The sequence below is a fragment of the Manis javanica genome, chromosome 8, assembly GCF_040802235.1.
Source record: "Manis javanica isolate MJ-LG chromosome 8, MJ_LKY, whole genome shotgun sequence".
Classification (NCBI taxonomy): domain Eukaryota; kingdom Metazoa; phylum Chordata; class Mammalia; order Pholidota; family Manidae; genus Manis; species Manis javanica.
Window position 1 is genome coordinate 54,268,658 of NC_133163.1, and position 26,075 is coordinate 54,294,732.

The window sequence follows — 26,075 nt, forward strand, 5'->3', positions numbered from 1 at the left end:
TGTTAGTTTTCCTCTGAGGAGCAGAAAATGTGGACTATGAAATGTTTTCTTATTGATAGTGCTCCTGTAGCTCAACTTCTATTCTGAGTTGTAATTGAGAATATCATTATTTATGACCATAGTTTTTGGCTGGAGGCGTGTTATTACCACTGTAACCATCGTACAGGTCATGGAGCAAGAGTGGAAACAAGTCTGATGCTTGGAGACCCTACAGGGGTATCAGCGGAAGCTGCATTGATCACGAGTCTAGTTCTCCTCTCTGTCTTCATTATAATGCAGTCTATGTCACTGCCAGAAATATATTCATGGATATTTATTCCTCAGTAAGTTTTAGGAAGACCCAATTTTTATATGCTGTTAATTGCTGTGTCCAAAGTTAAGTTCATTTGTTTTCTCACTTTAAGGCCTTCAAATAGATTTTCCTTTCCTATTTGAAACAGCTTTCAGCTAAGATAAATGAGCCAGAAGAACAGTGCTCATTGACATGCCTTGTCTTCTTGCTGGCCTGATGAAAGCTTTTTTCTTTTTGTAATAGACTGTTCAAGATCCAGTCTGGCAGGAAGTCAGTCTCTGCAACGTGTTCTCTGCTGGAAGCATTGATCTTCATTCTTTTTCTCTCTTCAGTTCTTCCTTCTTGATAGTGGTCTAGGGACCGTAATTTCTGATTGCGGCTGACAAAGCTCCCTATGTAAAATATTATCTTTCTTCACCTGAGCTCGGCATCATCAGAAAGCTGCAGCTGAGAAGCTATCTCTGTAAAATATCTTTGTAGTTCTTCCCCACTTACTCACAGCTCACATTATTTGTTTGACTCTCTAACCTCTCTAAGCTGCTGGGAAAGTTTTTAAACTTAGAAATGGGAAGTAGTGGGAACAAAGTTGGCATAACATGTTGACTAGCCTGTACTTTTTATTGTTTTCAAGTTATCATTTCAGGTTTTTGTAGAAGCACTGGCTGTATGGAAGTAAAAATGCTAAAATGATGTTTCCAAGTAGAGTAATTAATGTCATTCTGATATACATGTTTTAAAGTTTCACTACAATCCAAGCTATACATTTGAGGACAAATGAGTGACATTTGAATTGATTTAATTAACCATGGAATATCATTACTTCACTCTGGTACGTTACTGATTACAAGCAACATATCAACTGAATAGGTGGGTTATAAGTTGATAATTAGAAATATTCTTAACATAGTTTGGTTGTAAAAGAGAAACCATCCACCACTTTCACAAATTAAATAAAATTGTCAGTAAATAAGACTTTCAGTATAGTTAAAAAGTTCAAGATGTCAAAATAACTTGAAAATGTATACCTGTACAAACTCCTAAGCAACACTGAATACTTTTAACATAGTAAGTACTTAAGTAAAGGTCAATTTCTTCATATTATTTGCACGCAATGTTAGTTTTATATTTAAAAACCAAAGTCAGTGATCTGCAAAAAATATATTTTTAGTTATTTATGGAGAAACACTGCTTCTTTTGATTCATAGCATACGTAAGTCTCTTATATTTGTGGTTAGATAATCTTTAGTAGTCTATAGGCCTTGACAGAAATGTAAACAATTTATTTCTCACAAATTAAGACATTTGGCAATTCAAAAAGCTATTACTTTTTATCTTTCATTTTCGCTCATGCTCAGAAATAAATATTGGATCTAAGTATTTGTGGCAAAGATGATTCTATGATATTGCCCATATTATGTGTGTTCGATATTCTTTGTATGTTCCTCCCAATCTACTCTTCTCCTTTCCACCCTGCTCTGTGCCCCTGCCATCTCATGTTCCTTGATTTGACCAATGGGAGGTATCCTCCCGTTGGCAAGAGATCAAAGGGCAGAAGAGAGCGGGTAGGGTTTCTTCTCCTTTTCTGTCCTTTCTAGGTCACTGATTGTCAGTGGCAGCTTTCTTCTATTTAAGGCTACAGCTCCTGCCAGGTGGCCCTCTTCTACAGCTACAGCTTTTCCCTGGATTATGATGACTGCTCCTTCCTTTGCCTTTTCAGCTCTGGGAGTGGGAGTGATCTCCTGTCCTTCTTTCACCACGTGGGGTAATTCTCCATGCTTTGATAATTTTTCTTAACTCTGGCTAAATCCTTGTAAATAGTCTCTATATTAGTTTCCTGGGGCTGCCATAACAAATTAACACGAATTTGGTATCTTAAAGCAACAGAAATTCTCTCATACTTTTGAAGGCCAGAGGTTCAAAGCTGAAGATGTCAGCAGAGGAAGTTTCTTCTGGAGAAGACAAGGAAGAATCTATTCCCTGCCTTTCTCTCAGCTCCTGGTGGCGGCCAGAAATCCGTGGTGTTCCCTGGCTTGTGGCAGCGTCACTCCAGTGTCTGTGTTGGTTTGTATATGGCCTTCTCTGTGTCTTTTCCTTTTCTATCTCTTAGAGGACACCTGTAATTGAATTTAGAACCAACTCTAACGTAGGATGATCTTAATTTCATTTGCAAAGACCCTTATTCCAAATAAAGTCACATTCTGAGGTTCTAAGTAGAAATGATTTTAGGGGCCATTATTCAATCTGCTTTGGTCTCTTCCTTAAACTCTCCTCACTTAATCTGATTGGACCCCTGACTAATAGAACTATGGGTTTTAATATATCAAAGCAGGAAAAATTAAAAGATTAAAATGAGCTATTGATGAAAACAGATATTCAAAATAAAATAATGGCATTTGCTAGACTTACACAACAATACAAACTAGAAATATACTGTCTAAAAAGAACATTAGCAAAAACTATATTTCTACTCTCTTATAGGAACACTTTTCTTTGGAGTCCCTTTAAGACAATATATTTCCAGCTCCCTTTGGAAATTCTATTTTAGAAAAATAAGAGTATTTGGTTTATTTGAAGTCCATTTCCCCAAATTAGAGAGGGCTTAATAAAAAAAAACACCTCTAATAAAATAGTTTAGTTCTATTCTTTAGCCTATCATATGTGAACTGTTGATTTACAGATAAAGGCCTCACATTCCTGAGTCTGAGATGGATAAACAGTAGACTCTCCCCATCCATGATCTGAGCACGTCAAAAATGTTTAATTGAATTGCACAGTATATTAAAATAACTCTCTAGTAAAGGAAATCAAGGAAGGCCAAGACCCCAATTAGGATGGTGTATTTTTCTGCATAGAGGCAGAAAATACCCACAGAATACAAAAGAGCCAGTCATAAGAGCAGAGGATAAACTGCAGCCCTGAATAACCTGTGTCATGGAGAAATGAGGCCAAAAACTTTCTATAGAAAATATAGCAGTAGAAAATCTGTGTATGATAATCAGAAGAGGAAGTGTAGTTGGAGGAGAGAGGCACAGAATCTGGACCCAAGCAGAGTCAAAACTATTATTTTGGTCACAGTGGGTTAAGCATTTTCATCAGTTTATATTAAATCTTTCCTTCCTCCCACAGTATTATATTTAAGAATTTGTACTTATTAGCGTTACATAAAAATGTCTTAAGGTTTTACTCTAGAGTGTTCAGTCATTGTTGTTGAATCCTTTCTAATTCTTTTCATATTTTCAACTAAAGAACCCCTCCAGGTTTTGTTAAATGTAGATATTGAACAGATTCTTCCCATTTGTATAAATTGACTCTAGTGAACCAAAGAAAACTGAAGCTGTATAAGACCCAGGCCTCTCAGGAGATTGATCTAATAACTATTTTATAAAAAGCCTGGATATGTTGTGTGATGTCCAAAGACAAGGTTCTATTCTTATCATTTAGTTGAATACATAGAATGTTTAAATGAGAGGAAGTAATCTCTTTGTTTCTTCATTGTTCTTTGAGGAACCTATGTGAAAATGACATTTCCTTATTATATAAAACACAAATCTTTTCATATTTCTAAATGCTTTATTTACATTGAACAATCTGGTAAGATTAAAATGTCTTTTTTCTTCCATGGCAGAAATGAAAGATTGTGACACTACATCTGTAGTTTATACTTTCATTCAATCAAATAAAAGAAAATAAATACCAGTTCATGAAGTAAACATATCTTGATGAGTAACAGAGATAAACATGGTATGAAATAAATTACTTAATAAACAGTTCACAGCTGTGATTTGTTTAATACATTATAGTTGACTCACACTGCCTGTTCAAGTTAATGGCTGAGGATAAACTGTTTTTGTCAGTAAAATTTTATTCAGATTTAGAAAGAATAATGTAGTTTATGACAGATTTAACTACAGCCATCAACTACACACCATCCTGTTGCCTTCAAATTATATATTGCACATATGTTTTTAAAATCTTAATATGTCATATAATCAGAAGTGTTTTGTGTTAATATATGGCTTTGTTCATCTGATTATAGCATTGAAAGAACAGTTTTATGAGAGTCCTATAAAATTCACAGTTTGTTGGAATACTAAAGAGAGTAATCACTATATTTTATAGAATTTTATTCTGAGATGAGTTGGATTTTCTCCAGTGATTATTAGGTGGAGTGACCCTTTCAGATCATTAGCTTACCATTTACTATACATGAGCAAGACTGGCTTCTAGGTCTTGAGTACTGGAAAATTAAAAATACCTCTCAAAATATTTATCATATCACCAAGATTCAAACATTAGAAAGAGAATGTCCAAAGTATATGATGACTGGATTTTATAAGAACCTAATAATAAATCTCCTGTCCTCTTAATTTCTAGGAGGTCAGCAAACTTTTTCTATAAAGGTCCAAGTACAGTATGGCCCACAAAATAAAAAATATTTTTAGTGGGCCATACTATATTCTTTGTCTGCCTTAACTACTTAATTCTGCTCTTGTACTATGGAAGCAGCATAGAAAATATGTAAATAAATGGGTATGATTGTGGGTCAATAAACTTTATTTACAAAAACAAGTGGCAGTGTTGATTTGGCCAGCAGGTTGTAGCTTGCCTATCCAACCCCTTATTCTAAATGTTTTTGGTTAGCTGGACTTTTCTTGATGACAGCAGTAAGGGAAAGCATCAAGCCATCAGGGTGTTCCAATTTTCTTCATTATTTTTTTTTTAGCCAATACCCAAAGCCGTCAGAAGAGGAGAATGAAATTAATCAGTCAGTCGCAGGATTTCCAACTATGTGGTATTAGCAATATGAAACATTTACTCTAACTGGTGAAGTCAGTAAAAGAAATAACAGGTTTGAATCTGCATCATTTAAGAATCCCCAGCATGATGGCTCATTAAATTTTACACAATCCTCTAAAACCAACCCCTCTGATATCATACTGTTTCTTAAATATTTCCAAATTTCTTTCCAGATATTTTCTGCAGGTTGAGCTGGCTAAAACTCATGCAGTTGTATCTCTGATTACTGTTTCTTTCATTTGCATGGATATTTTCTAATTATAATAACATGGGTGAGGGGGCTCTGTTTCCTGACTTGTAACTTAACAGTCCTTGTCCATTCAAATCTTTGTGGAGAACTTCACCCCACTGAATTCCACTATCACCTTATCTGCACATGAGTGTGGCTGGGTCTTCTTCCCCATCTCAGTTATCTTCTTAGCCATTTAAGCTTTTCTTATTTTACTGACCAATGTGTTTTAAATACTCTCTCCTCTTTTTCTGTAATCCCATATGAGTAACATATTTATGTCGTCTATTTTTTTTATTTAATGAATTTATTTCCTCAGTTTGTGAGACCTTACCAACCAAAGGTGATCTTGTAGTTGCTGGCAGCCACATTTCTCTACCTCTGAGGTCTGATAAGATGCTTACTACCAGCAAATATATATTTTTCAGCACTATAAAAGGACTCCATCAATATAAAACATGGGAAGAGGACAGAGTTTGTTGGCTTGCTCTCTGTGAACTGTCTCACTGAGTCGGAGTTCAATCATGGGGTCTTGCTTTTCAACTGCTTTTTGTCATTTTTTGTAGACACCAATTTCTATTTATATAACACCCCTGAAATTGGTGATATTTGGGGAGACAGTATGGACCATGTAAGCATATGAAAAATAAAAATGTCAGAGGTTTGTCAGATAATTTATTCATTCAGCAAATAGTTATGACAGTTGGCCATGTAATTTATTGTGAAAATCATGACCCTACCCCCGTCCTTTTTTCTGAAAATAGATAAAATGGAAAATGGGAAGAGACAAAAAGGTGGTCATTATATTTAATGAGTGCTTCACGTGTCTTTTCTAGACACCACAGATACAGCAGTGACCAAAACAGCCAAAGTCCCTGCCCTGGAGAAATTTTCATTTGTAGCAAAGAGATACAGACAATAAATAAGCAATATCAAAGTTAACCTTTAAAAACAAATTTTCCTGCTTATATCAATTAAATGTATTTATTATAAAAAAAACTAAATTCGTAGACTTTCTTTGTTGTGTTCTTCTTTTATATATTAATATAATGGTGGTTAAGAAAAGTTAACTCCTGGTGGTGAAGGAAGTCTAAAACCAGACTTCCTAGGTCTGAGTCCTGCCTTTCCCAGTTGGAATAATAATGAGATTAAATGAGTTAATGCATGGAAAGGACAACAGTGCTCAGCACCTAGTAAAAGCTTAGTAAGTAATATGTTACTTGTATTATTATTTGACAAGGGTACAATATTGATGATCATGGAAATAAGTTTGTTTTCACTGTTCAACTGCAAAATTATTACCTCAGAGTAGAGATATACAAATTGTCTCAAAAACAAAGCATAGTTTTCCAGGGCAAAGGCTATAACTTTTTGCATGGCTTAATATAGCTAAAAAGTTACTGTCAGACAGATGTAGGTTTTGTTAACTATGGAGGCACAGAAAGAGAGCTACTAGGTAAATGTTGATATTACCTATCCAAACACTCCCAGGAGTGAGGAAGTTTTGGATAAAGTGAAGGTTCCTGTGGCCAGGATTCTCACCTGGTCCTCATTGGCTAGCTCAGTACACATGTGTGGGCAATACATTGTTAGTGACTGTATATAAAGGGCTCACTGTCCTCTACCACTGGGTGACACCGTGGCATGGCTGCAAGTCTGCAGGAGAGCAGAGACAAGAGTGGAGTGGTGGCAGCACTGAGGACAGAGACTGAGATGGCTGCAGGGGTAGAGAGGCCCAGCGGCAGAGCCCAGCTTGCTGCATGCAGACTTGCTCTGAGTGGATGGGATTCTAGTGGTTGACCTGCTACCATGGGAATAAAGTTGGGTATAAACTCTTTCACCCCAAGAACATTCCACTGTCATTTTTTGGTCTCATTGAATCCATAGTGAACTTGCCCTGGGCTGAAACCCATTGGCAAAACAGAAGTTTAGTCTGTTAATTTTGCCCAGTGTTCCCCTCTGTTTTGGTAAGGATCCCCAGTAAAGGTCCCATAGAGTTTTATGCCTGAAGAGAAAAATCCTTTAACAAAATTTTTTATTGTTGGATTAAGATAGTCCTCTAAGTAGGCCAAGATTATATCGGGAGCTTGGTGGTTTAACTTCCTTTAAAGGGATTGCTGTTTATTTTTGGTGGGAGAGGACAGAGTATTTGATTTTATGACCAGCTTGGATTGTAGGTTCAATCATGTGAACTTGCCATTTTTGTAGGTCAAATGGTCCAATATTGGCCATATCATATGAAAAATCAGGGCAGGCAAATTTAAGTGCCTTGTTGTGCTCAATATGTTTCAGCTGCCTGCCTCAGCTTGACTGGCCTCATCAGTCAGCGAGAGAACTCAGTCAGCCAGCCAAGTGCAAAGGCTATGTCTATTCAAGGCAACTGAAGGCAAGGAATAGGACATATTCTGCCTTGGTGGTCTCCTGACAGCAGGCTGAGAGTGGTTCATGCAAGTGCTGCTACCGCTCTTGCCAGACACAAAAGGACTCAGCTTCCTCAAGGACTGGTGGGCCACAGGGATAAATCCATTGTCCAGACTCAGCCATCTGCGTACCAGACCCTTTCAGTAGTGACGACATGCTATAACCCTTATCTCTCCTCTCCAGCAAGGCATCTTTGTCTTTCCTATTGTGTCTTGGGAGGCTGCATGAAAGCCTCTTTGCTGTATCCACATTCCATAAGTCTGTGCCTTGTCTCCAGGCCCCCTCATCTAGGGGACAGAAACCCTTCCAGTTTCCCCTCTCAGTCACACTGTGACACAGCATGGACATTTCTGGCTTGGAGATAAAGGAAAGGAGCTATAGCTGAGTCTTCTGGTCATATTGGAAAGATCATCCCTGTAGTGAGAGTCTTGCATCAGGCAGTTTTCCTCTAATACCATTAAACATTTTATTCATTGAATTCCCCCTTCACATTCCAGGCTCATCCAATAACCTTCTGCTTATCCTCTAGCTTCTCATGTAGGTATGCTTTGGCTCATGGACTTACAAGTATTCTGGTTTCTGTGACATATATATCGTATTGTGAATTTATAAATTTGAACTCAGATTTGTATCATAGTCTTTCAAATTTAGTTCATGTGAATTTCTGCTTGTATAGGATACCTCTGTTTACAATGTGCCAGCACAATCTGATTTCTAATCCTCCAAGAAAAGGAGCCAAAACAAATTCACCGAAGTAAGAAAAAAAGTCCTGTGAGGTCTTTTAAAAGTTAACCAGATTTGCCTTTTCTGGTTAGACAACAAATACTTCATATCCGATGTGGCTTACCACAAGCAAATGTTTCTTTTTGCTTAGTTCTAAATTTTTACATGCACTGCTCTCCCCCTACTCCCTCCCCCCTCAACCCCCACCTAAGAAAAAAACCCTTAATGAAAACATTTTGTAGGATTTTCTGCCTAGTTGTAGGAAATTTCTAACCTGGAAATTTTTAGACTATTTTATATTTTTATAAAAAACAAAATAATACATAGCTGTACAATATACCAATTACACAGACATACCCAAATATCTTTTTATTATTGTAGAATACTACCAGTGTGGTTGAATATTCAGGATGTTTATATATTTTTCTATTAAAATATCTCTATGATAAACTGTCAACACTTTCTTGTGTACATGTATTATTTTTCCCTTAGTGTAAATTCCTAATTGTGAAATTCATGAGTTATTATGTGCAGTCATTTTAGGCTCTTAATATATGTGTCCATTTTTTAAATGTCAGTATTAATTTACATACTTGCCAACTTTGAAAGAGACTTCATTTTGCTGCACACCAACATTGGTTTTTTTCATACTTTTGAATCTTTGCTGTTGTTATAGGTGAAACATACTGTTGCATTTTTGTAAGTGTAGTTTTTCATTCCTAGACTGATTTTTTTCAAATGCTTTTGTCAATCTTCATGAAAAAAGAAAATTCCATCACATGATTGGTATCTGTGCAGCAGGTAGGAAGAGAGCCTAGGGGCATGAGGCTTGGTGCTGCTTATTTGCTTTCTTCTTGAGTAGTTGTGAACTCGTGGACTGTAGCTGTTCAGTGAGGGACTTCCATGACTGAAAGAGCAAGCCTGTTTCCACCAGAGCTTTTATTGTAGAAACTGATGCCTTTTCACATAGTGCTAGAGGCTATGTCATATTACAGGCTACAAAGGAAGCTGCTCAATTTTGTATATATTAAATGTACTTTCTAACAGTCAATTCAAACAATTTAGACACTTACACACTTTTCTGAGGTTTTCATTTGAAGTAGAAAACCTAACAGTGACATTTATTGCATTATCCTGAAGCAAACATTCTTCTAGAATCAATTAAACTTAGTACACTTGAAAAGCAGATTTTTGCCAATACACAATTTAAAGCATCACTCCAAAATGATTTGTTTACCTTTGTTGGGTCTACAAAAATGGCCTCCTGAAGGTAATCACCTGGAAAACATTTATTGTTGGAGAAATCAACGCTTTAAAAGGTATTTTCTAGGGTCGCCCTTGGACTCTCTTGTCTCTGCTTCTTGTAATATCTGAAGAAAACCTGAAGCATGCCTCTCTAAATATCAAAAACCTTAACCTTAAACCAGTGCTCTTTTCATTCTCAATCCTTTTCCTTGGGGAAGCATAGGTGGAAAGGTTCTCACCTCTCTTTAGATTGGCTGCTCTGACTGAGAAATAAGGTCTTCCCTAGATGCCACAATTTATTGTGCATTTATCTCCTGTCATAATTGCATTGTGTATCTTTCCTTGAACTCTTGGTAATCTAATTGGCATCTTTTTCAACTGACCTGTAGTTCTTACGTTCTTGCCTGAGTATTTCAGCCCCAGGCAAGTTCACTATGGATTTGGTGAGACTGAGAAATGACAATGGAATGTTCTACGGTAAGAGTTTATACTCAGCTTTATTCTCACAGTGGTGTATTGAGCACTAGAATCGCAGCTGTATCCAGCAGTCTGCAGGTCTGTAATCCGCCTTATCTCTGCCTCTACTCCTGGCTCTCCCTTGCTCTTCTCCAGGCTCTGCCCTGCTCTAAGCTCTGCACTCAGCTCCAGGCTATGCCTTCACCTCCAGCCTCTGCTCTGCCCCAAGCACTGGGCTACAAGTCCACAACAGATGGTGGGACTATGGAGGTAGCCCTGTGAAAGGACAATGAAAGTCCATTGTCATCCTTCCCATGTGACGGCAAACAGTTCCTGACTTTTCTGTTCTGTCTATGTGTAATGTGTATTAGCAAAATCCACAACAACATGATATATTCTTAGTTCATGACTACGGGTATCCATGAGGTCAGCAATAGAGGGAATATGACTTTACCCAGTTCTCTGTAATCCATGGTCATACTCCAGGAACTGTCTGACTGTTTTACTGACCACACCTGGGAATTGAAAGGACTATGGATGGTCTTAATAATACCCACCTCCTCCAGTCCATCCAATTTCTTTGTGCCCTCCAGGCAGTTTCTTTTGTTTGGGATTGGTCACCCACCAAGGCACAGGCAAAACTATGGGTGGGTGCTTAGCGTGTCTCCTCAGAACGGCCTTCACCACCCATACTCTCAGTCTGAACTCACCTGCAGTGGTCTGCAACTATAGGCCCTACAGGAAATCTATCCCCAAAATATATTCGGGGATGGGAGAGTATCCCACACAGTATACCCCTTTGGGGGTAGACACCCTATTCCCATGAGATTTGGATTTCTTTCACTCTGCTAGCATTACCCCTGTATCCATCTACAATAGTAGGGGTCCTGGGAAACTTCTCAGGGTTGCCATAAATCAGTGAACATTCAGCTCCTGTATCAACCAGAGCCAGGACATGTTGTACATTCACTGGGAACCAATGGATAGATATTTCAACATGTGGCCTCTGGTTCCTGTTCTTTCCGGGCCATCAGGGTGGGTACCTTGACCCTCCCCTCAGTAAAACCATGTCCCCCAATCATCTTCCCATGTGGGTTCATGTGAGGTAGGCTCACTGTCCAGCAGGAAGCCTTGCAGACACACAGGCCAGACTTGTGGCTCTGTCTCTGGCTTCTGCTTACTGGTCCTCGGCTGCCAGAAATGCTGCTCCAGTTTCAATTGTTGCCACAGCTCCAGTGAGATTCTATTTACTTCCCATCTAATTTCTCTCTGTCTGCTCCTGCATCTGTTAAATCAACCCATATCTGGGTCCTCCTGACCTTCACAGAGCCCTTTAAATTCTTCCTCTGAGTAGCAGACCATATTTCCTTCCATGCTCTCATTGCTTCAGCCTCTCCCAAGTGTTCTACCATAAGGTAACCTGCCTTATGGACTGCCCTAAGTGAGGGGCAAGAATGGCCACTAGGGGCCCAAAGAGGGATGGGGGAGCTGTTTGAAGCACCACATTTCTGAACCATGCAGTAAAAGACTCCTCATCTGGGCCATAATTCTCTGGACTAAAAATAGCATTTTTCATGCCTTACTCCAATAACACCTGTTGGAGCTCAGCATATGTCTGCCATCTACCAAGGGAAAATGGCAGATCACCATCAGTGAGCTATACAGCATGAAGTTGGACCATAAGCCAATTGAGGAGGGAGTGATTTTCTGGGGTCTGATGTACATTTTGTAATTGCTATCTCAAGGCAGGATGAGCTTTCAGGGAATCCAGCTTCCCCATCTCTGACCCAGACAGAACAATTCCATCCCCCCCTATGTCCCAAAGATGCAGAAGCCAAGCTGGTATCAACTCCAAGAGTCTGCCAAAATGGGGAGCCCAAATCCACCAGCTCAGCCTGAGTATAGGGGTGGAGCATAGAATGCTCCATGACTTAGGGAGGGGGCTGCACATCTCCCAGAGGAACCCTCAGTTTTGCTGTGTCTTTATTTTCTTGACTACATCTGGATGTGCTTTTAAAGAGGAGTAGGTGCCTCCAGCACCACCTCTTCATCCTTCCCCAGCTCCTCCATTTCCAGAGCTGATGGCGCCTTCCTCTTCACTCTCCCAAGTGCTTCCTCTTACATGCTTTACCTTTTCTACAGTGTATCACAGCAACACTAGCTCAGTATTCAGCAGCTCTCTTACCTTCACCTCAAAATCTTGCAGCTGGCTTTCTCATGCTGCCTCTTCCTGTGCTCCCCTCAGGGGTACGTCTTTTCCTCCACGGGCTTTGCTGCTTCCACAGGGCCTCACAGCGACACTATTTCATTTTCAACAAATGTTTCACTTCCTCTACAGCACCACACAGCTTATGTTCTCACGCTGCCTCCTCCTGTATCAACGCCATTTCATTCTTCAAAAAAATCCACAACATTTTGTAGCTCACATTCTCATGCTGCCATCTCTCGTTTCTCTTGCAGGAGCATATTCCTCTCCCTGTAGTTTTTTTTTTTTTTTTTTGAGAGGGCATCTCTCATATTTATTGAGCAAATGGTTGTTAACAACAATAAAATTCAGTATAGGGGGGTCAATGCTCAATGTACAATCATTAATCCATCTCAAGCCTAATTTTCGTCAGTCTCCAATCTTCTGAAGCATAACGAACAAGTTCTTATATGGTGAATGAATTCTTACATAGTGAATAAATTATTACATGGTGAACAGTACAAGGGCAGTCATCACAGAAACTTTCGGTTTTGATCACGCATTATGACCTATAAACAATCAGGTCAAATATGAATACTCGTTTGATTTTTGTACTTGATTTATATGTTGATCCCGCATTTCTCCCTTTATTATTATTATTATTATTTTTATTTTTAATAAAATGCTGAAGTGGTAGGTAGATGCAAGATAAAGGTAGAAAACATAGTTTAGTGCTGTAAGAGGGCAAATGTAGATGATCAGATGATCAGGTGTGTGCCTATGGACTAAGTATTAATCCAGGCTAGACAAGGGCAGCAAAACATCCATGGATGCAGAAGATTTCTCTCAAAGCAGGGGGGGTGAGGTTGTGAGCCTCTGTTGATCCCCAAATTCTCACCTGATGGCCCCCCTGCGACTGTGCCTGTCTTAGGTTGTTCCTCCCTTGAGGAATCTTACCCGTCTCTGGCTAACCAGTCATCTTCCGGAGCCATACAGGGAAATGTGAAGTTGGTAAGTGAGAGAGAAGCCATATTCTTTGAAAAGGTTAGCTTTTTACTTCTTTGCAGATTTATGCCCTGTGGCTTCTATGCCCAGCACTTGTCTCGAGGTATCTTTACCACCTGGAGGAATTATGATACTCGGTAAATTTGATATGAGGCACGAATTCTATTTAAGGGCTGTAATTAGGAAGGAAGAAAAGCTATAGATGTAGCATATGGAAGGAAACATGGAAGGATTGATTATTTCTTTGACATATCTTCTTGTAGAGTACCTTAAGTATGTATAGGTTTTAAACTGCTAACTAATTTGCACACACATATTAACATAATAGGAATACGGTGACATAAACAAAGCAAATCTATAATTACCATCCATCTCCAGTGAAGCCAAGAAAACCATTTAGGAACCCTAGGCATTTGTGAAAATTTGTCTATGATATGATGGATATTGTCCAACTGTACTTGAACAGTCTGAGAGAAATCAGACAAATTAAAGCAGCCCATTTCTGGGATCTGTTCACATCCCATATGTTCTTTTAACCGTAGATAGTCTATAGTCATAAGATTTTGGAGTGCTACACCTTGCACCCCTCCCAACTTCTGGTTGAGTTCCAACAGTACAGATCCGGTCAAATTCGTTGTCTCACTGTATGCACATGCCAGCCTAGACATCTCCCTCCTCATTTCAATGGCAAGTCCAGGAAACAGTGGGCTGGATGCAGCCAGAACCGCAGCATCGTCTGGATCCCTGTGGAGGCTTTTTGATGATCATCCCCCGACACAAGTCCTCCACAGAGTGCTGATGCCGGAAGCTCCTCCTCATATCGTGTCTTAGTTCATTTTCTGGGTATCCAAGCTAGGCCTTGATCTTCTGCATAGAAACAAACAGACCCTTTGCCCACACTTTGACATGCCCTCTATACCACTGTGCAGAACTCATTGGAGGTCAGCACACAGTGACTGCTTTTTTTTTTTTTTTTATTAACAGAAAGGAATATTATCAGAAAAGAGTACCTCCATAGCTGATCATCTGACACCCTTTAAGTGATCAACATTAAGGATATTTAAAGCATGCGTTGATCTTTGATTTACCAACAGTTTTATCCTATCAAGGAGTAATCCCCCTTTTCTTTCTTTCTTTCTTTCTTCCTTTTTTTTTTTTTTAATTTTTAATCTACACTTACATGAAGAATACTATGTTTACTATGCTCTCCCCTATATCAGGACCCCCCTAACAACCACATTACAGTTACTGTCCGTCAGCTTAGCAAAATGTTGTAGAGTCACTACTTGTCCTCTCTGTGTTGTGCAGCCCACCCTCCCCTTTCTCCCTCCCCCCCATGCATGCTAATCTTAATACCACCCTTCTTCTCCCCCCCTTATCCCTCCCTGCCCACCCATCCTCCCCAGTTCCTTTCCCTTTGGTACCTGTTAGTCCATTTTTGGGTTCTGTAATTCCGCTGCTGTTTTGTTCCTTCAGTTTTTCCTTTGTTCCTATACTCCTCAGATGAGTGAAATCATTTGGTATTTCTCTTTCTCCGCTTGGCTTATTTCACTGAGCATAATACTCTCCAGCTCCATCCATGTTGCTGCAAATGGTTGGATTTTTCCACTTCTTATGGTTGAGTAGTATTCCATTGTGTATATGTACCACATCTTCTTTATCCATTCATCTACCGATGGACATTTAGGTTGCTTCCAATTCTTGACTATTGTAAATAGTGCTGCGATAAACATAGGGGTGCATCTGTCTTTCTCAAACTTGATTGCTGCGTTCTTAGGGTAAATTCCTAGGAGTGGAATTCCTGGGTCAAATGGTAGGTCTGTTCTGAGCATTTTGACGAACCTCCATACTGCTTTCCACAATGGTTGAACTAATTTACATTCCCACCAGCAATGTAGGAGGGTTCCCCTTTCTCCACAGCCTCACCAACATTTGTTGTTGTTTGTCTTTTGGATGGCAGCTATCCTTACTGGTGTGAGGTGACACCTCATTGTAGTTTTAATTTGTATTTCTCTGATAATTAGCGATGTGGAGCATCTTTTCATGTGTCTGTTGGCCATCTGTATATTTGTATTTCTTTTTTAGAGAACGGTCTGTTCAGTTCCTCTGCCCATTTTTTAATTGGGTTATTTGTTTTTTGTTTGTTGAGGTGTGTGAGCTCTTCATATATTCTGGACGTCAAGCCTTTATCAGATCTGTCATTTTCAAATATATTCTCCCATACTGTAGGGTTCCTTTTTGTTCTATTGATGGTGTCTTTCGCTGTACAGAAGCTTTTCAGCTTAATGTAGTCCCACTTTCTCATTTTTGCTGTTGTTTTCCTTGCCCAGGGAGATATGTTCAAGAAGAGGTCACTCATGTTTATGTCTAAGAGGTTTTTGACTATGTTTTTTTCCAAGAGTTTAATGGTTTCATGACTTACATTCAGGTCTTTCATCCATTTTGAGTTTACCTTTGTATATGGGGTTAGACAATGGTCTATGTTTCATTCTCCTACATGTAGCTGTCCAGTTTTGCCAGTCTGTTGAAGAGACTGTCATTTTGCCATTGTATGTCCATGGCTCCTTTATCAAATATTAATTGACCATATATGTTTGGGTTAATTTCTGGAGTCTCTAATCTGTTCCACTGGTCTGTGGCTCTGTTCTTGTGCCAGTACCAAATTGTCTTGATTACTATGGCTTTGTAGTAGAGCTTGAAGTTGGGGAGTGAGATCCCCCCTACTTTATTCTTCTTTTTCAGGATTGCTTTGGCTATTCGGGGTCTTTGGTGTTTCCATATGAATTTTTGAATTATTTGTTCCAATTCATTGAAGAATGTTGCTGGTAATTTGAGAGAGACTGCATCAAATCTGTATATTGCTTTGGGCAAGATGTCCATTTTGACGATATTAATTCTTCCTAGCCATGAGCATGAGATGAGTTTCCATTTATTAGTGTCCCCTTTAATTTCTCTTAAGAGTGACTTGTAGTTTTCAGAGTATAAGTCTTTCACTTCTTTGGTTAGGTTTATTCCTAGGTATTTTATTCTTTTTGATGCAATGGTGAATGGAATTGTTATCCTGATTTCTCTTTCTATTGATTCATTGTTAGTGTATAGGAAAGCTACAGATTTCTGTGTGTTAATTTTGTATCCTGCAACTTTGCTGTATTCCAGTATGAGTTCTAGTAGTTTTGGAGTGGAGTCATTAGGGTTTTTTATGTACAGTATCATGTCATCTGCAAATAGTGACACTTTAACTTCTTCTTTACCATCTGGATTCCTTGTATTTCTTTGTTTTGTCTGATTGCCGTGGCTAGGACCTCCAGTACTATGTTAAATAACAGTGGGGAGAGTGGGCATCCCTGTCTGGTTCCCGATCTCAGAGGAAATGCTTTCAGCTTCTCGCTGTTCAGTATAATGTTGGCTGTGGGTTTATCATATATGGCCTTTATTATGTTGAGGTACTTGCCCTCTATTCCCATTTTGCTGAGAGTTTTTATCATGAATGGATGTTGAATTTAGTCAAATGCTTTTTCAGCATCTATGGAGATGATCATGTGGTTTTTGTCTTTCTTTTTGTTGATGTGGTGGATGATGTTGATGGATTTTCGAGTGTTGTACCATCCTTGCATCCCTGGGATGAACCCCACTTGGTCATGGTGTATGATCCTTTTGATATACTGTTGAATTCTGTTTGCTAATATTTTATTGAGTATTTTTGCATCTACATTCATCAGGGATATTGGTCTGTAATTTTTTTTTTGGTAGGGTCTTTGCCTGCTTTTGGTATTAGGGTGATGTTGGCTTCATAGAATGAGTTTGGGAGTATTCCCTCTTCTTCTATTTTGTGGAACACTTTAAGGAGAATGGGTATTATGTCTTCTCTGTGTGTCTGATAAAATTCTGAGGTAAATCCGTCCGGCCCCGGGGTTTTGTTCTTGGGTAGTTTTTTGATTACCGTTTCAATTTCTTTGCTCGTAATTGGTTTGTTTAACTTTTGTGTTTCTTCCTTGGTCAGTCTTGGGAGGTTGTATTTTTCGAGGAAGTTGTCCATTTCTTCTAGGTTTTCCAGCTTGTTGGCATGTAGGTTTTCATAGTAGTCTTTAATAATTCTTTGTATTTCTGTGGAGTCTGTCGTGATTTTTCCATTCTTATTTCTGATTATGTTGATTTGTGTTGATTCTCTTTTTCTCTTAATAAGTTGGGCTAGAGGCTTATCTATTTTGTTTATTTTCTCGTAGAACCAGCTCTTGGTTTCGTTGATTTTTGCTATTGTTTTATTCTTCTCAGTTTTGTTTATTTCTTCTCTGATCTTTGTTATGTCCCTCCTTCTGCTGACTTTAGGCCTCATTTGTTCTTCTTTTTCCAGTTTTGATAATTGTGATGTTAGACTATTCATTTGGGTTTGTTCTTCCTTCTTCAAGTATGCCTGGATTGCTATATACTTTCCCCTTAAGACTGCTTTCGCTGCATCCCACAGAAGTTGGGGCTTAGTGTTGTTGTTGTCATTTGTTTCTTGATCTCTATTTTGATTTGTTCATTGATCCATTGATTATTTAGTAGCATGTTGTTAAGCCTCCATGTGTTTGTGAGCCTTTTTGTTTTCTTTGTAGAATTTATTTCTACTTTTATACCTTTGTGGTCTGAAAAATTGTTTGGTAGAATTTCAATATTTTGGTATTTACTGAGGCTCTTTTTGTGAGCTAGTATGTGGTCTATTCTGGAGAATGTTCCATGTGCACTTGAGAAGAATGTATATCCTGTTGCTTTTGGATGTAGAGTTCTATAGATGTCTATTAGGTCCATCTGTTCTAGTGTGTTGTTCAGTGCCTGTGTATCCTTACTTATTTTCTGCCCAGTGGATCTATCCTTTGGGGTGAGTGGTGTGTTGAAGTCTCCTAAAATGAATGCATTGCAGTCTATTTCCCTCTTTAGTTCTGTTAGTATTTGCTTCACATATGCTGGTGCTCCTGTATTGGGTGCATATATATTTAGAATGGTTATATCCTCTTGTTGGACTGAGCCCTTTATCATTATGTAGTATCCTTCTTTATCTCTTGTTACTTTCTTTGTTTTGAAGTCTATTTTGTCTGATATTAGTACTGCAACCCCTGCTTCCTTCTCACTGTTGTTTGCCTGAAATATGTTTTTCCATCCCTTGACTTTTAGTCTATGCTTATCTTTGGTTTTAAGGTGAGTTTCTTGTAAGCAGCATATAGTTTATTGAGCTGTTATATACACTGTCTGGAGATTCTTTTCTTCTCTCCCTTCTTATTCCTCCTCCTCCATTCTTCATATGTTGTGTGTTTTGTTCTGTAGTCTTTTTAGGGGTGCTCCCATCTAGAGCAGTCCCTGTAGGATGCCCTGTAGAGGTGGCTTGTGGGAAGCAAATTCCCTCAGCTTTTGCTTGTCTGGGAATTGTTTAATCCCGCCATCATATTTAAATGATAGTCATGCTGGATACAGTATCCTTGGTTCAAGGCCCTTCTGTTTCATTGCATTAAGTATATCATGCCATTCTCTTCTGGCCTGTAGGGTTTCTGTCGAGAAGTCTGATGTTAGCCTGATGGGTTTTCCTTTATAGGTGACCTTTTTTCTCTCTAGCTGCCTTTAAAACTCTTTCCTTGTCCTTGATCCTTGCCATTTTAATTACTATGTGTCTTGGTGTTGTCCTCCTTGGATCCTTTCTGTTGGGGGTTCTGTGTAATTCCATGGTCTGTTCGATTATTTCCTCCCCCATGTTGGGGAAGTTTTCAGCAATTATTTCTTCAAAGAGACTTTCTATCCCTTTTCCTCTTTCTTCTTCTTCTGGTATCCCTATAATACGAATATTATTCCTTTTGGCTTGGTCACATAGTTCTCTTAGTGTTGTTTCATTCCTGGAGATCCTTTTATCTCTCTCTATGTCAGCTTCCATACATTCCTGTTCTCTGGCTTCTATTCCTTCAATGGCCTCTTGCATCCTATCCATTCTGCTTTTAAATCCTTCCAGGAATTGTTTCACTTCTGTGATCTACTTCCTGACATCTGTGATCTCCCTCCGGACTTCATCCCACTGCTCTTGCATTTTTCTCTACATCTCATTCCATTGCTCTTGCATTTTTCTCTGCATCTCTGTCAGCATGTTCATGATTTTTATTTTGAATTCTTTTTCAGGGGGACTGGTTAGGTCTGTTTCCTTCTCAGGTGTTGTCTCTGTGATCTTTGTCTGCCTGTAGTTTTGCCTTTTCATGGTGATAGAGATAGTTTGCAGAGCTGGTTCAAGTGACCACTGGAAGAGCTTCCCTTCTTGTTGGTTTGTGGCCTTCCTCTCCTGGGAGAATAGTGACCTCTAGTGGCTTGTGCTGGGCAGCTGTGTGCAGACAGGGCTTCTGCTTCCTGCCCAGTTGCTATGGGGTTTATCTCCGCTGTTGCTGTGGGCTTGGCCTGGCTGGGGATGCTCCTCCAAAATGGTGGAACTCCATTGGAGGGGGAGTGGCCAGGAGGCTATTTATCTCTGTAAGGGGCCTCTGTGCTCCCTGCTGCCCAGGGAGTTAGAGTACCCAGAGATCCCCAGATTCCCTGCCTCTGGTCTAAGTGACCTGTCCTGCCCCTTTAAGACTTCCAAAAAGTACTCTCCAAACCAAAACAACAACAGCAAGAATGAGAGAGGGAACAGAAAAAAAAAAAAATGGAAAAAACACGCGATTTTTTTTTGTCCGCAGGCGCCGGTCCCAGGCACCCACTCACTGGTCCTGCTGCCCTGTCTCCCTAGCACCAGGGTCCCTGTCCCTTCAAGGCTTCCAAAAAGCACCCGCCCACTGGTCCTGCAGGGAAAAACGCGCGATATTCTTTGTCCTCAGGCGCCGGTCCCAGGCACCCGCTCACCGGTCCTGCTGCTCTGCCTCCCTAGCACCAGGGTCCCTGTCCCTTTAAGGCTTCCAAAAAGCACTCGCCAAAAAGAGAAAAAAAAGGGAAAAACACGCAATTTCCTCCGTCCTCAAGTGCCGGTCTCAGGCACCCGCCCACCAGTCCCACAGGGAAAAATGCAGGATATTCTTTGTCCTCAGGCGCCAGTCCCAGGCACCCACTCACCGGTCCCGCCACCCTGCCTCCCTAGCAACGGGGTCCCTGTCCCTTTAATGCTTCCAAAAAGCACTCTCCAAAAAAAAAAACCGCTCCGGTTTCTTTCCACCCGCAGGGAGCTGGGGGGAGGGGCGCTCGGGTCCCACCAGGCCAGGGCTTGTATCTTACCCCCTTCGCAAGGCGCTGGGTTCTTGCAGGTGTGGATGTGGTCTGGATGTTGTCCTGTGTCCTGTGGTCTCTATTTTAGGAAGATTTTTCTTTGTTATATTTTCATAGCTCTATGTGTTTTTGGGAGGAGATTTCCACTGCTCTACTCACGCTGCCATCCTGGCTCCGCCCCCACCCTGTAGTTTTTTTAATGCTGTGAGAAACAGCCATCCCATGGTTCCCACCACCTTGGGGGCACTGTTTCTCAGAGGACCTCCTTATTATGCTGAGAGCCAACTCTACTGTCTCAGGCATCACCTCCACCTACCTCCAGTCCTTGGGTGTGACCCAGTCCTCTAGGGTGCAAGCCACCTCAGACTACATAGCCACTGGGGGCACTCAAATATCTTCACATCCATAGGAGAAGCCCGCTGAAGCACCCCTCCCATGAGGGCAGCCTGTTCTGTTCTTCGGTCTAGAGAAAATCCTGCTGACTATGCCAATTGTTTTGCCTGAGGTTTTCAGCCCTGGGTAAATTTGCTATGGATTCAGTGAGACTGAGAAATGACAATGGAACTTTCTTGGGGTAAAAGGGCTTATACCCAATTTATTCTCATGGCGGTAGGTCGAGTACTAGAATCACGTCTCTGTCCAGTTGTCTGCAGGTGCATAATCCATCTTCATCTCTGCCTCTACCCAGAGCACTGGGCATAGCTTTTTTATATAGTGATTCAGTCAATAATAGCTATTGCCTATGTATGTGAAAGCATTAGCCTAGCAATAGGCCAGTTATATCATCAAGTAGTTTAGGGTCAGGTGAGGATCCTGGTTACCTGAGTTAACTGGTTACCTGTTGGAATCTATTTTTTTCTTATTGAAGTATAGACATACAATCTTATATTGGTTTTAAGTATACAACACAGTGGTTCAACAGTTACCCATATGTCTTGCCAATGGGTTTGACTCTGGGCAAGTTCGCTATGGATTCAATGTGACCAAAGAAATTGACAGCAAAACATTCTTGGGGTGAAAACGTTATACCCAACTTTATTTCCAGATGGCAGGTCAGTCTCTGAAATTCACTCAGAGCGAGTCTGCATGCAGCAAGCCCGTCTGTGCCTCAGGGCCCATCTGTCTGCACAGCCATCCTCTCAGCCCCTCTGTCCGCACAGCCACTCTCCGGGTCTCTCTGCCTGCACAGCCATCCTCTGGGCTTCTCTGCACAGCCGTCCCACACAGCCATCCTCTGGGCCTCTGTCTTTGGCGTTGCTACCGCTCTGCTCTCCTGCAGCCTTGCAGCCGTGCCACCATGTCACACCCAGAGCACTGGCAGAGCTCTTTATTTAGAGTCAACAGCAATGTATTGCCCACAGATGTCTAGTGAGCTATTCAACCAGGGCCAGATGAGATTCCTGGCCAGAGGAGCTCTCATTTCATCCACACCATATTATTCAATCCTTACGTCCACTAGTGCAGTTACTATCTGTCAACACAGGAAGGTATTAAAGATATTTTAAAATGCTGCAAATGATTATTTTTCAAAACTGCACACGTGCTTGTAAATACGCAATGTCTTATAAAACATAAAACATATTATACATTCAGAATAGTGCTATGTTTATCTTTAATTTTTTTCTTGTCCCATTATCCCACTGCTCTAAATATTTATCATTTTTGAAATTTCCAAATTCCATATTGGGTTCCGTACTCTCAGCACTAACCACTATTACTCACTGAGCAAATATTATTTATGAATCCTCCATCTTGTCTCCTTTCCATCTCAAAATGCATTTGTTTCATACATCTCTGCTCTTCTGCTAGAGGGGCATTCTTTCTCCTTTTCAAAATTTATTCCAATAAATATTTTCTCTTTCTTATAAAGTTAGTGTGGGTAAAATGGAAGTTCCTATGGCTAGTATCCTCACCTGACCCTAAACTACTTGATGATGTAATTGGCCTACTGCAAGGCTAATGCTTCCACACCCTTAGGCAATAAGCTATTATTGACTATCACTATATAAAGAGCTCTGCCCAGTGCTCTGAGTGGAAGCAAAGATGGAGGTGGATTACAAACCTGCAGATGGTTGGATGCAGATGTGATTCTAGTGCTCGACCTATTACTGTGAAAATAAAGTGAGTATAAGCCCTTTAACCCCAAGAATGTTTTCTTGTCATTTCTTGTTCTCATGGAATCAATAGTGAACTTGCTCAGAGCTGAAATACTCAAGCAAGACAGTTTCAATAGATTTTTTCAATTTCTTTACCTTTTTAGAAATAAGGCTAAATATGTTCCCTCCTAAAACATTAATTTTACTTTCTTGAAAATACTTTCATTCAACTTTAAGCTCATCTCCTTTTATCTGATCATTAAACTTCTTGACAGAGTGTATCCAACTTTTCTGTTTCCATTTCCTCACCATCAATTTAAACTCTAACCCACTATAATTTGAAGTTTGATGCTGCTTCATTCCAGAGACAGTTCTTCCCAGAGGCACTGGTGACTTTTTAATCAAATAGTCTATTTTAAGTATTTTCATTCCTTTCCTCTATGTAACACTAGCTAGCCACTCTTATTAAATTTCTCCCATGGTTTCTATGTGTGGATAAACTGAGAGTTCCTGTGGCCAGGATTCTTACCTGCCCATGGTTGACTAGCTCACTGCACACTGGTGGGCACTGCATGGCTGTTGACTCTATGAAAAGAGCTTAACCCAGTGCTCTGGGTGCAACATGGTGGTAGGGCTGCAAGGCTGCAGGAGAGCAGAACAGAGGCTGGAGTGGTGGCAGCACTGAGGACAGAGGCCCAGAGGATGGCTGTGTGGGACAACTGTGCAGAGAGGCCCAGAGGATGGCTGTGCAGGATAACTGTGCAGAGAGGCCTGGAGGACAGCTGTGTGGGACCACTGTTCAGAGAGGCTCAGAGGACAGCTGGGCAGACAGAGGGGCCCAGAGGCAGAGACTGGCTTGCTGCTTGCAGACTCACTCTGAGTGAAGGGGATTTTAGTGACTGACCTGCCACCTGGAAATAAACCCGGGTATAACCCTTTCACCCCAAGAACGGTTTGCTGTCAATTTTCTTTAGTCACACTGAATCCATAGTGAACTTGCTTGGGGCTGAAACCCATTGGCAAGACACCATGCTACCAGTGACTCCTGCTTTTCTTTCTTCCTCTTTCTGTAGTTCTTCTCAGCAACCTTCTCAGGCTCCTCTAAATGAGATTACTTCACGAATCTCAGGATTCCAGAATGGCTTCTCTTGTTCTTTCTTTTCTCCTCACTCTTTTGTACACATACTCACTCCTAGACACTCTTATTCACTCTCCTGGGTTCAAATTGCATCTGTTTACTGTATATGGCATATATTCTATGGAGGGAGAAATATAATACAAAATACACCAATCAGACAGTTATAATACCAGATGGTAGGTACGTACATATGTGTACTATTCTCAAGATATTATCTGACCTCAGTCATTTCCGTCTTCTCATGAATTTACATGGCTTAAAGTTTGGCTAATTTTAATGTGCAAATTAGAATCAAAAGAGTAAAAGAGATTTCACATTCCATGAGAGCAGAAATTTTACTCTTTCCATTCCCTGAAAGACTCAAGATTAGGGCTTTATATGTCTTAGGCCCTCAGCAACTTTATGGTACTTGGAAACAGTCACTCTGACAGTGTGTGACTATGCTTGCCTGAAATTTGTTGTTTTCTCATAATGTACAAAAGATAAAAATAGATGACACTTTTACTCACTGCAATTTTCCAAAGGTTATTTTTTGAGAACCAAACCTAAAGAATTAACTTTAACTTATACACAATAAATTTGAATTCAAATGTGACCTATTCCTGGAAAGTTGAATAGAAAAATAAGATTCCCTAAGTTACGGGACCCCAGAATGATTATAGATCTTGTGCCTTGTTAGCAATTCTCATTAACTGGTAGGTGTGGATAAAATGAAAGTTCCTGTGGCCAGGATTCTCACCTGGCCCTGGTTGGCTAGCTCACTACATACGTGTGGGCAATACATTGCTATTGACTCTATATAAAGAGCTCCGCCCAGTGCTCTGGGCACTACATGGTGGCAGGGTTGCAAGGTTGCAGGAGAGCAGATAAGACTAGAGTGTTTGGCAGTGCTGAGGACAGAAGCCCAGAGGATGGCTATGCAGGCCAAGAGGCCTAGAGGCAGAAACCAGCTTGCTGCATGCAGACTGACTCTGAGTGAATGGGATTCTAATGATTGATCTGCCACCATGGAAGTAAAGTTGGGTATAACCCTTTCACCCCAAAAACATTCTACTGTCATTTCTATGGTCACACTGAACCCATAGTGAACTTGCCCGGGGCTGAAACCCATTGATAAAACAGTAGGCAAAAGTGAATTTACGTAATCATGTTAATCAAAAGATGAAGATGTAAAAGTGTATGCAATCTTAGAGCACTGCAAATAATTTAGAAATATGCTGGTCTTACATCTTCATTTTATGTGAGAGAAAATTGAAGCCAGAGGGGTTAAATAAGTTCTTCAGAATCACTTAGCTGATTAGTAGTGGCAAAGTAGGGAGAATTCAGATTTCAAGGCTCAGGACTTAATGTGCTTTAGATTGAAAAACAGTGCTCATAAATAACCAAAGTTGCTGACAATTCTAGGAGAAAAATTAGACCTGCTTTAACATCATCTTTTAATTAAATAAATTGTCTTGCCTTATTTTTTTTTAATTTTTAAAAATATTTTGCTATCATTAATGTATAATTACCTGAACAACATCATGGTTACCAGACTCCCCCCATCACCAAGTTCCCACCACATACCACATTACACTCATTGTCCATCAGAGTAGTAAGATGCTATAGAATCACTACTTGTCTTCTCTGTATTGTACAGCTCTCCCCATGTCCCCCTCTACATTATATCTGCTAATCATAATGCCTATTTTCCCCCTTATCCCTCCCTTCCCACCCATCCTCCCCAGTCCCTTTCCCTTTGGTAACTGTTAGTCCATTCTTGGGTTCTGTGAGTCTGCTGCTGTTTTGCTCTGTTATACTCCAGAGATGAGTGAAATCATTTGGTACTTGTCTTTCTCTGCCTGGCTTATTTCACTGGGCATAATACCCTCTAGCTCCATCCATGTTGTTGCAAATGTTAGGATTTGTTTTCTTATGTCTGAATAATATTCCATTGTGTATATGTACCACATCTTCTTTATCCATTCATCTACTGATGGACACTTAGGTTGCTTCCATTTCTTGGCTATTGTAAATAGTGCTGCAATAAACATAGGGGTGCATCTGTCTTTTTGAAACAGGGATCCTGCATTCTAAGAGTAAATTCCTAAGAGTGGAATTCCTGGGTCAAGTTGTATTTATATTTTTAGTTTTTTGAGGAACCTCCATACTGCTTTCCACAATGGTTGAACTATTTTACATTCCCAGCAGCAGTGTAAGAAGGTTCCCCTTTCTCTACAACCTTGCCAACATTTGTTGTTGTTTGTCTTTTGGATGATGGCGATCCTAACTGGTGTGAGGTG

The 26,075-nt window shown here is 40.1% G+C and overlaps 1 long non-coding RNA gene across 1 annotated transcript in view; it reads left to right on the forward strand.

Annotated features, from left to right (window-relative positions):
• Positions 1-1,960: 1,960 nt before the first annotated feature.
• The window catches only part of LOC140843264 (uncharacterized), a 46,604-nt gene continuing 22,489 nt past the window's right edge, over positions 1,961-26,075 (forward strand). Inside the window, exons 1-2 of the long non-coding RNA XR_012120876.1 lie at positions 1,961-2,054; positions 2,199-2,353. This is a non-coding gene — a long non-coding RNA (uncharacterized lncRNA). The remainder of the gene's footprint in view (positions 2,055-2,198; positions 2,354-26,075) is intronic.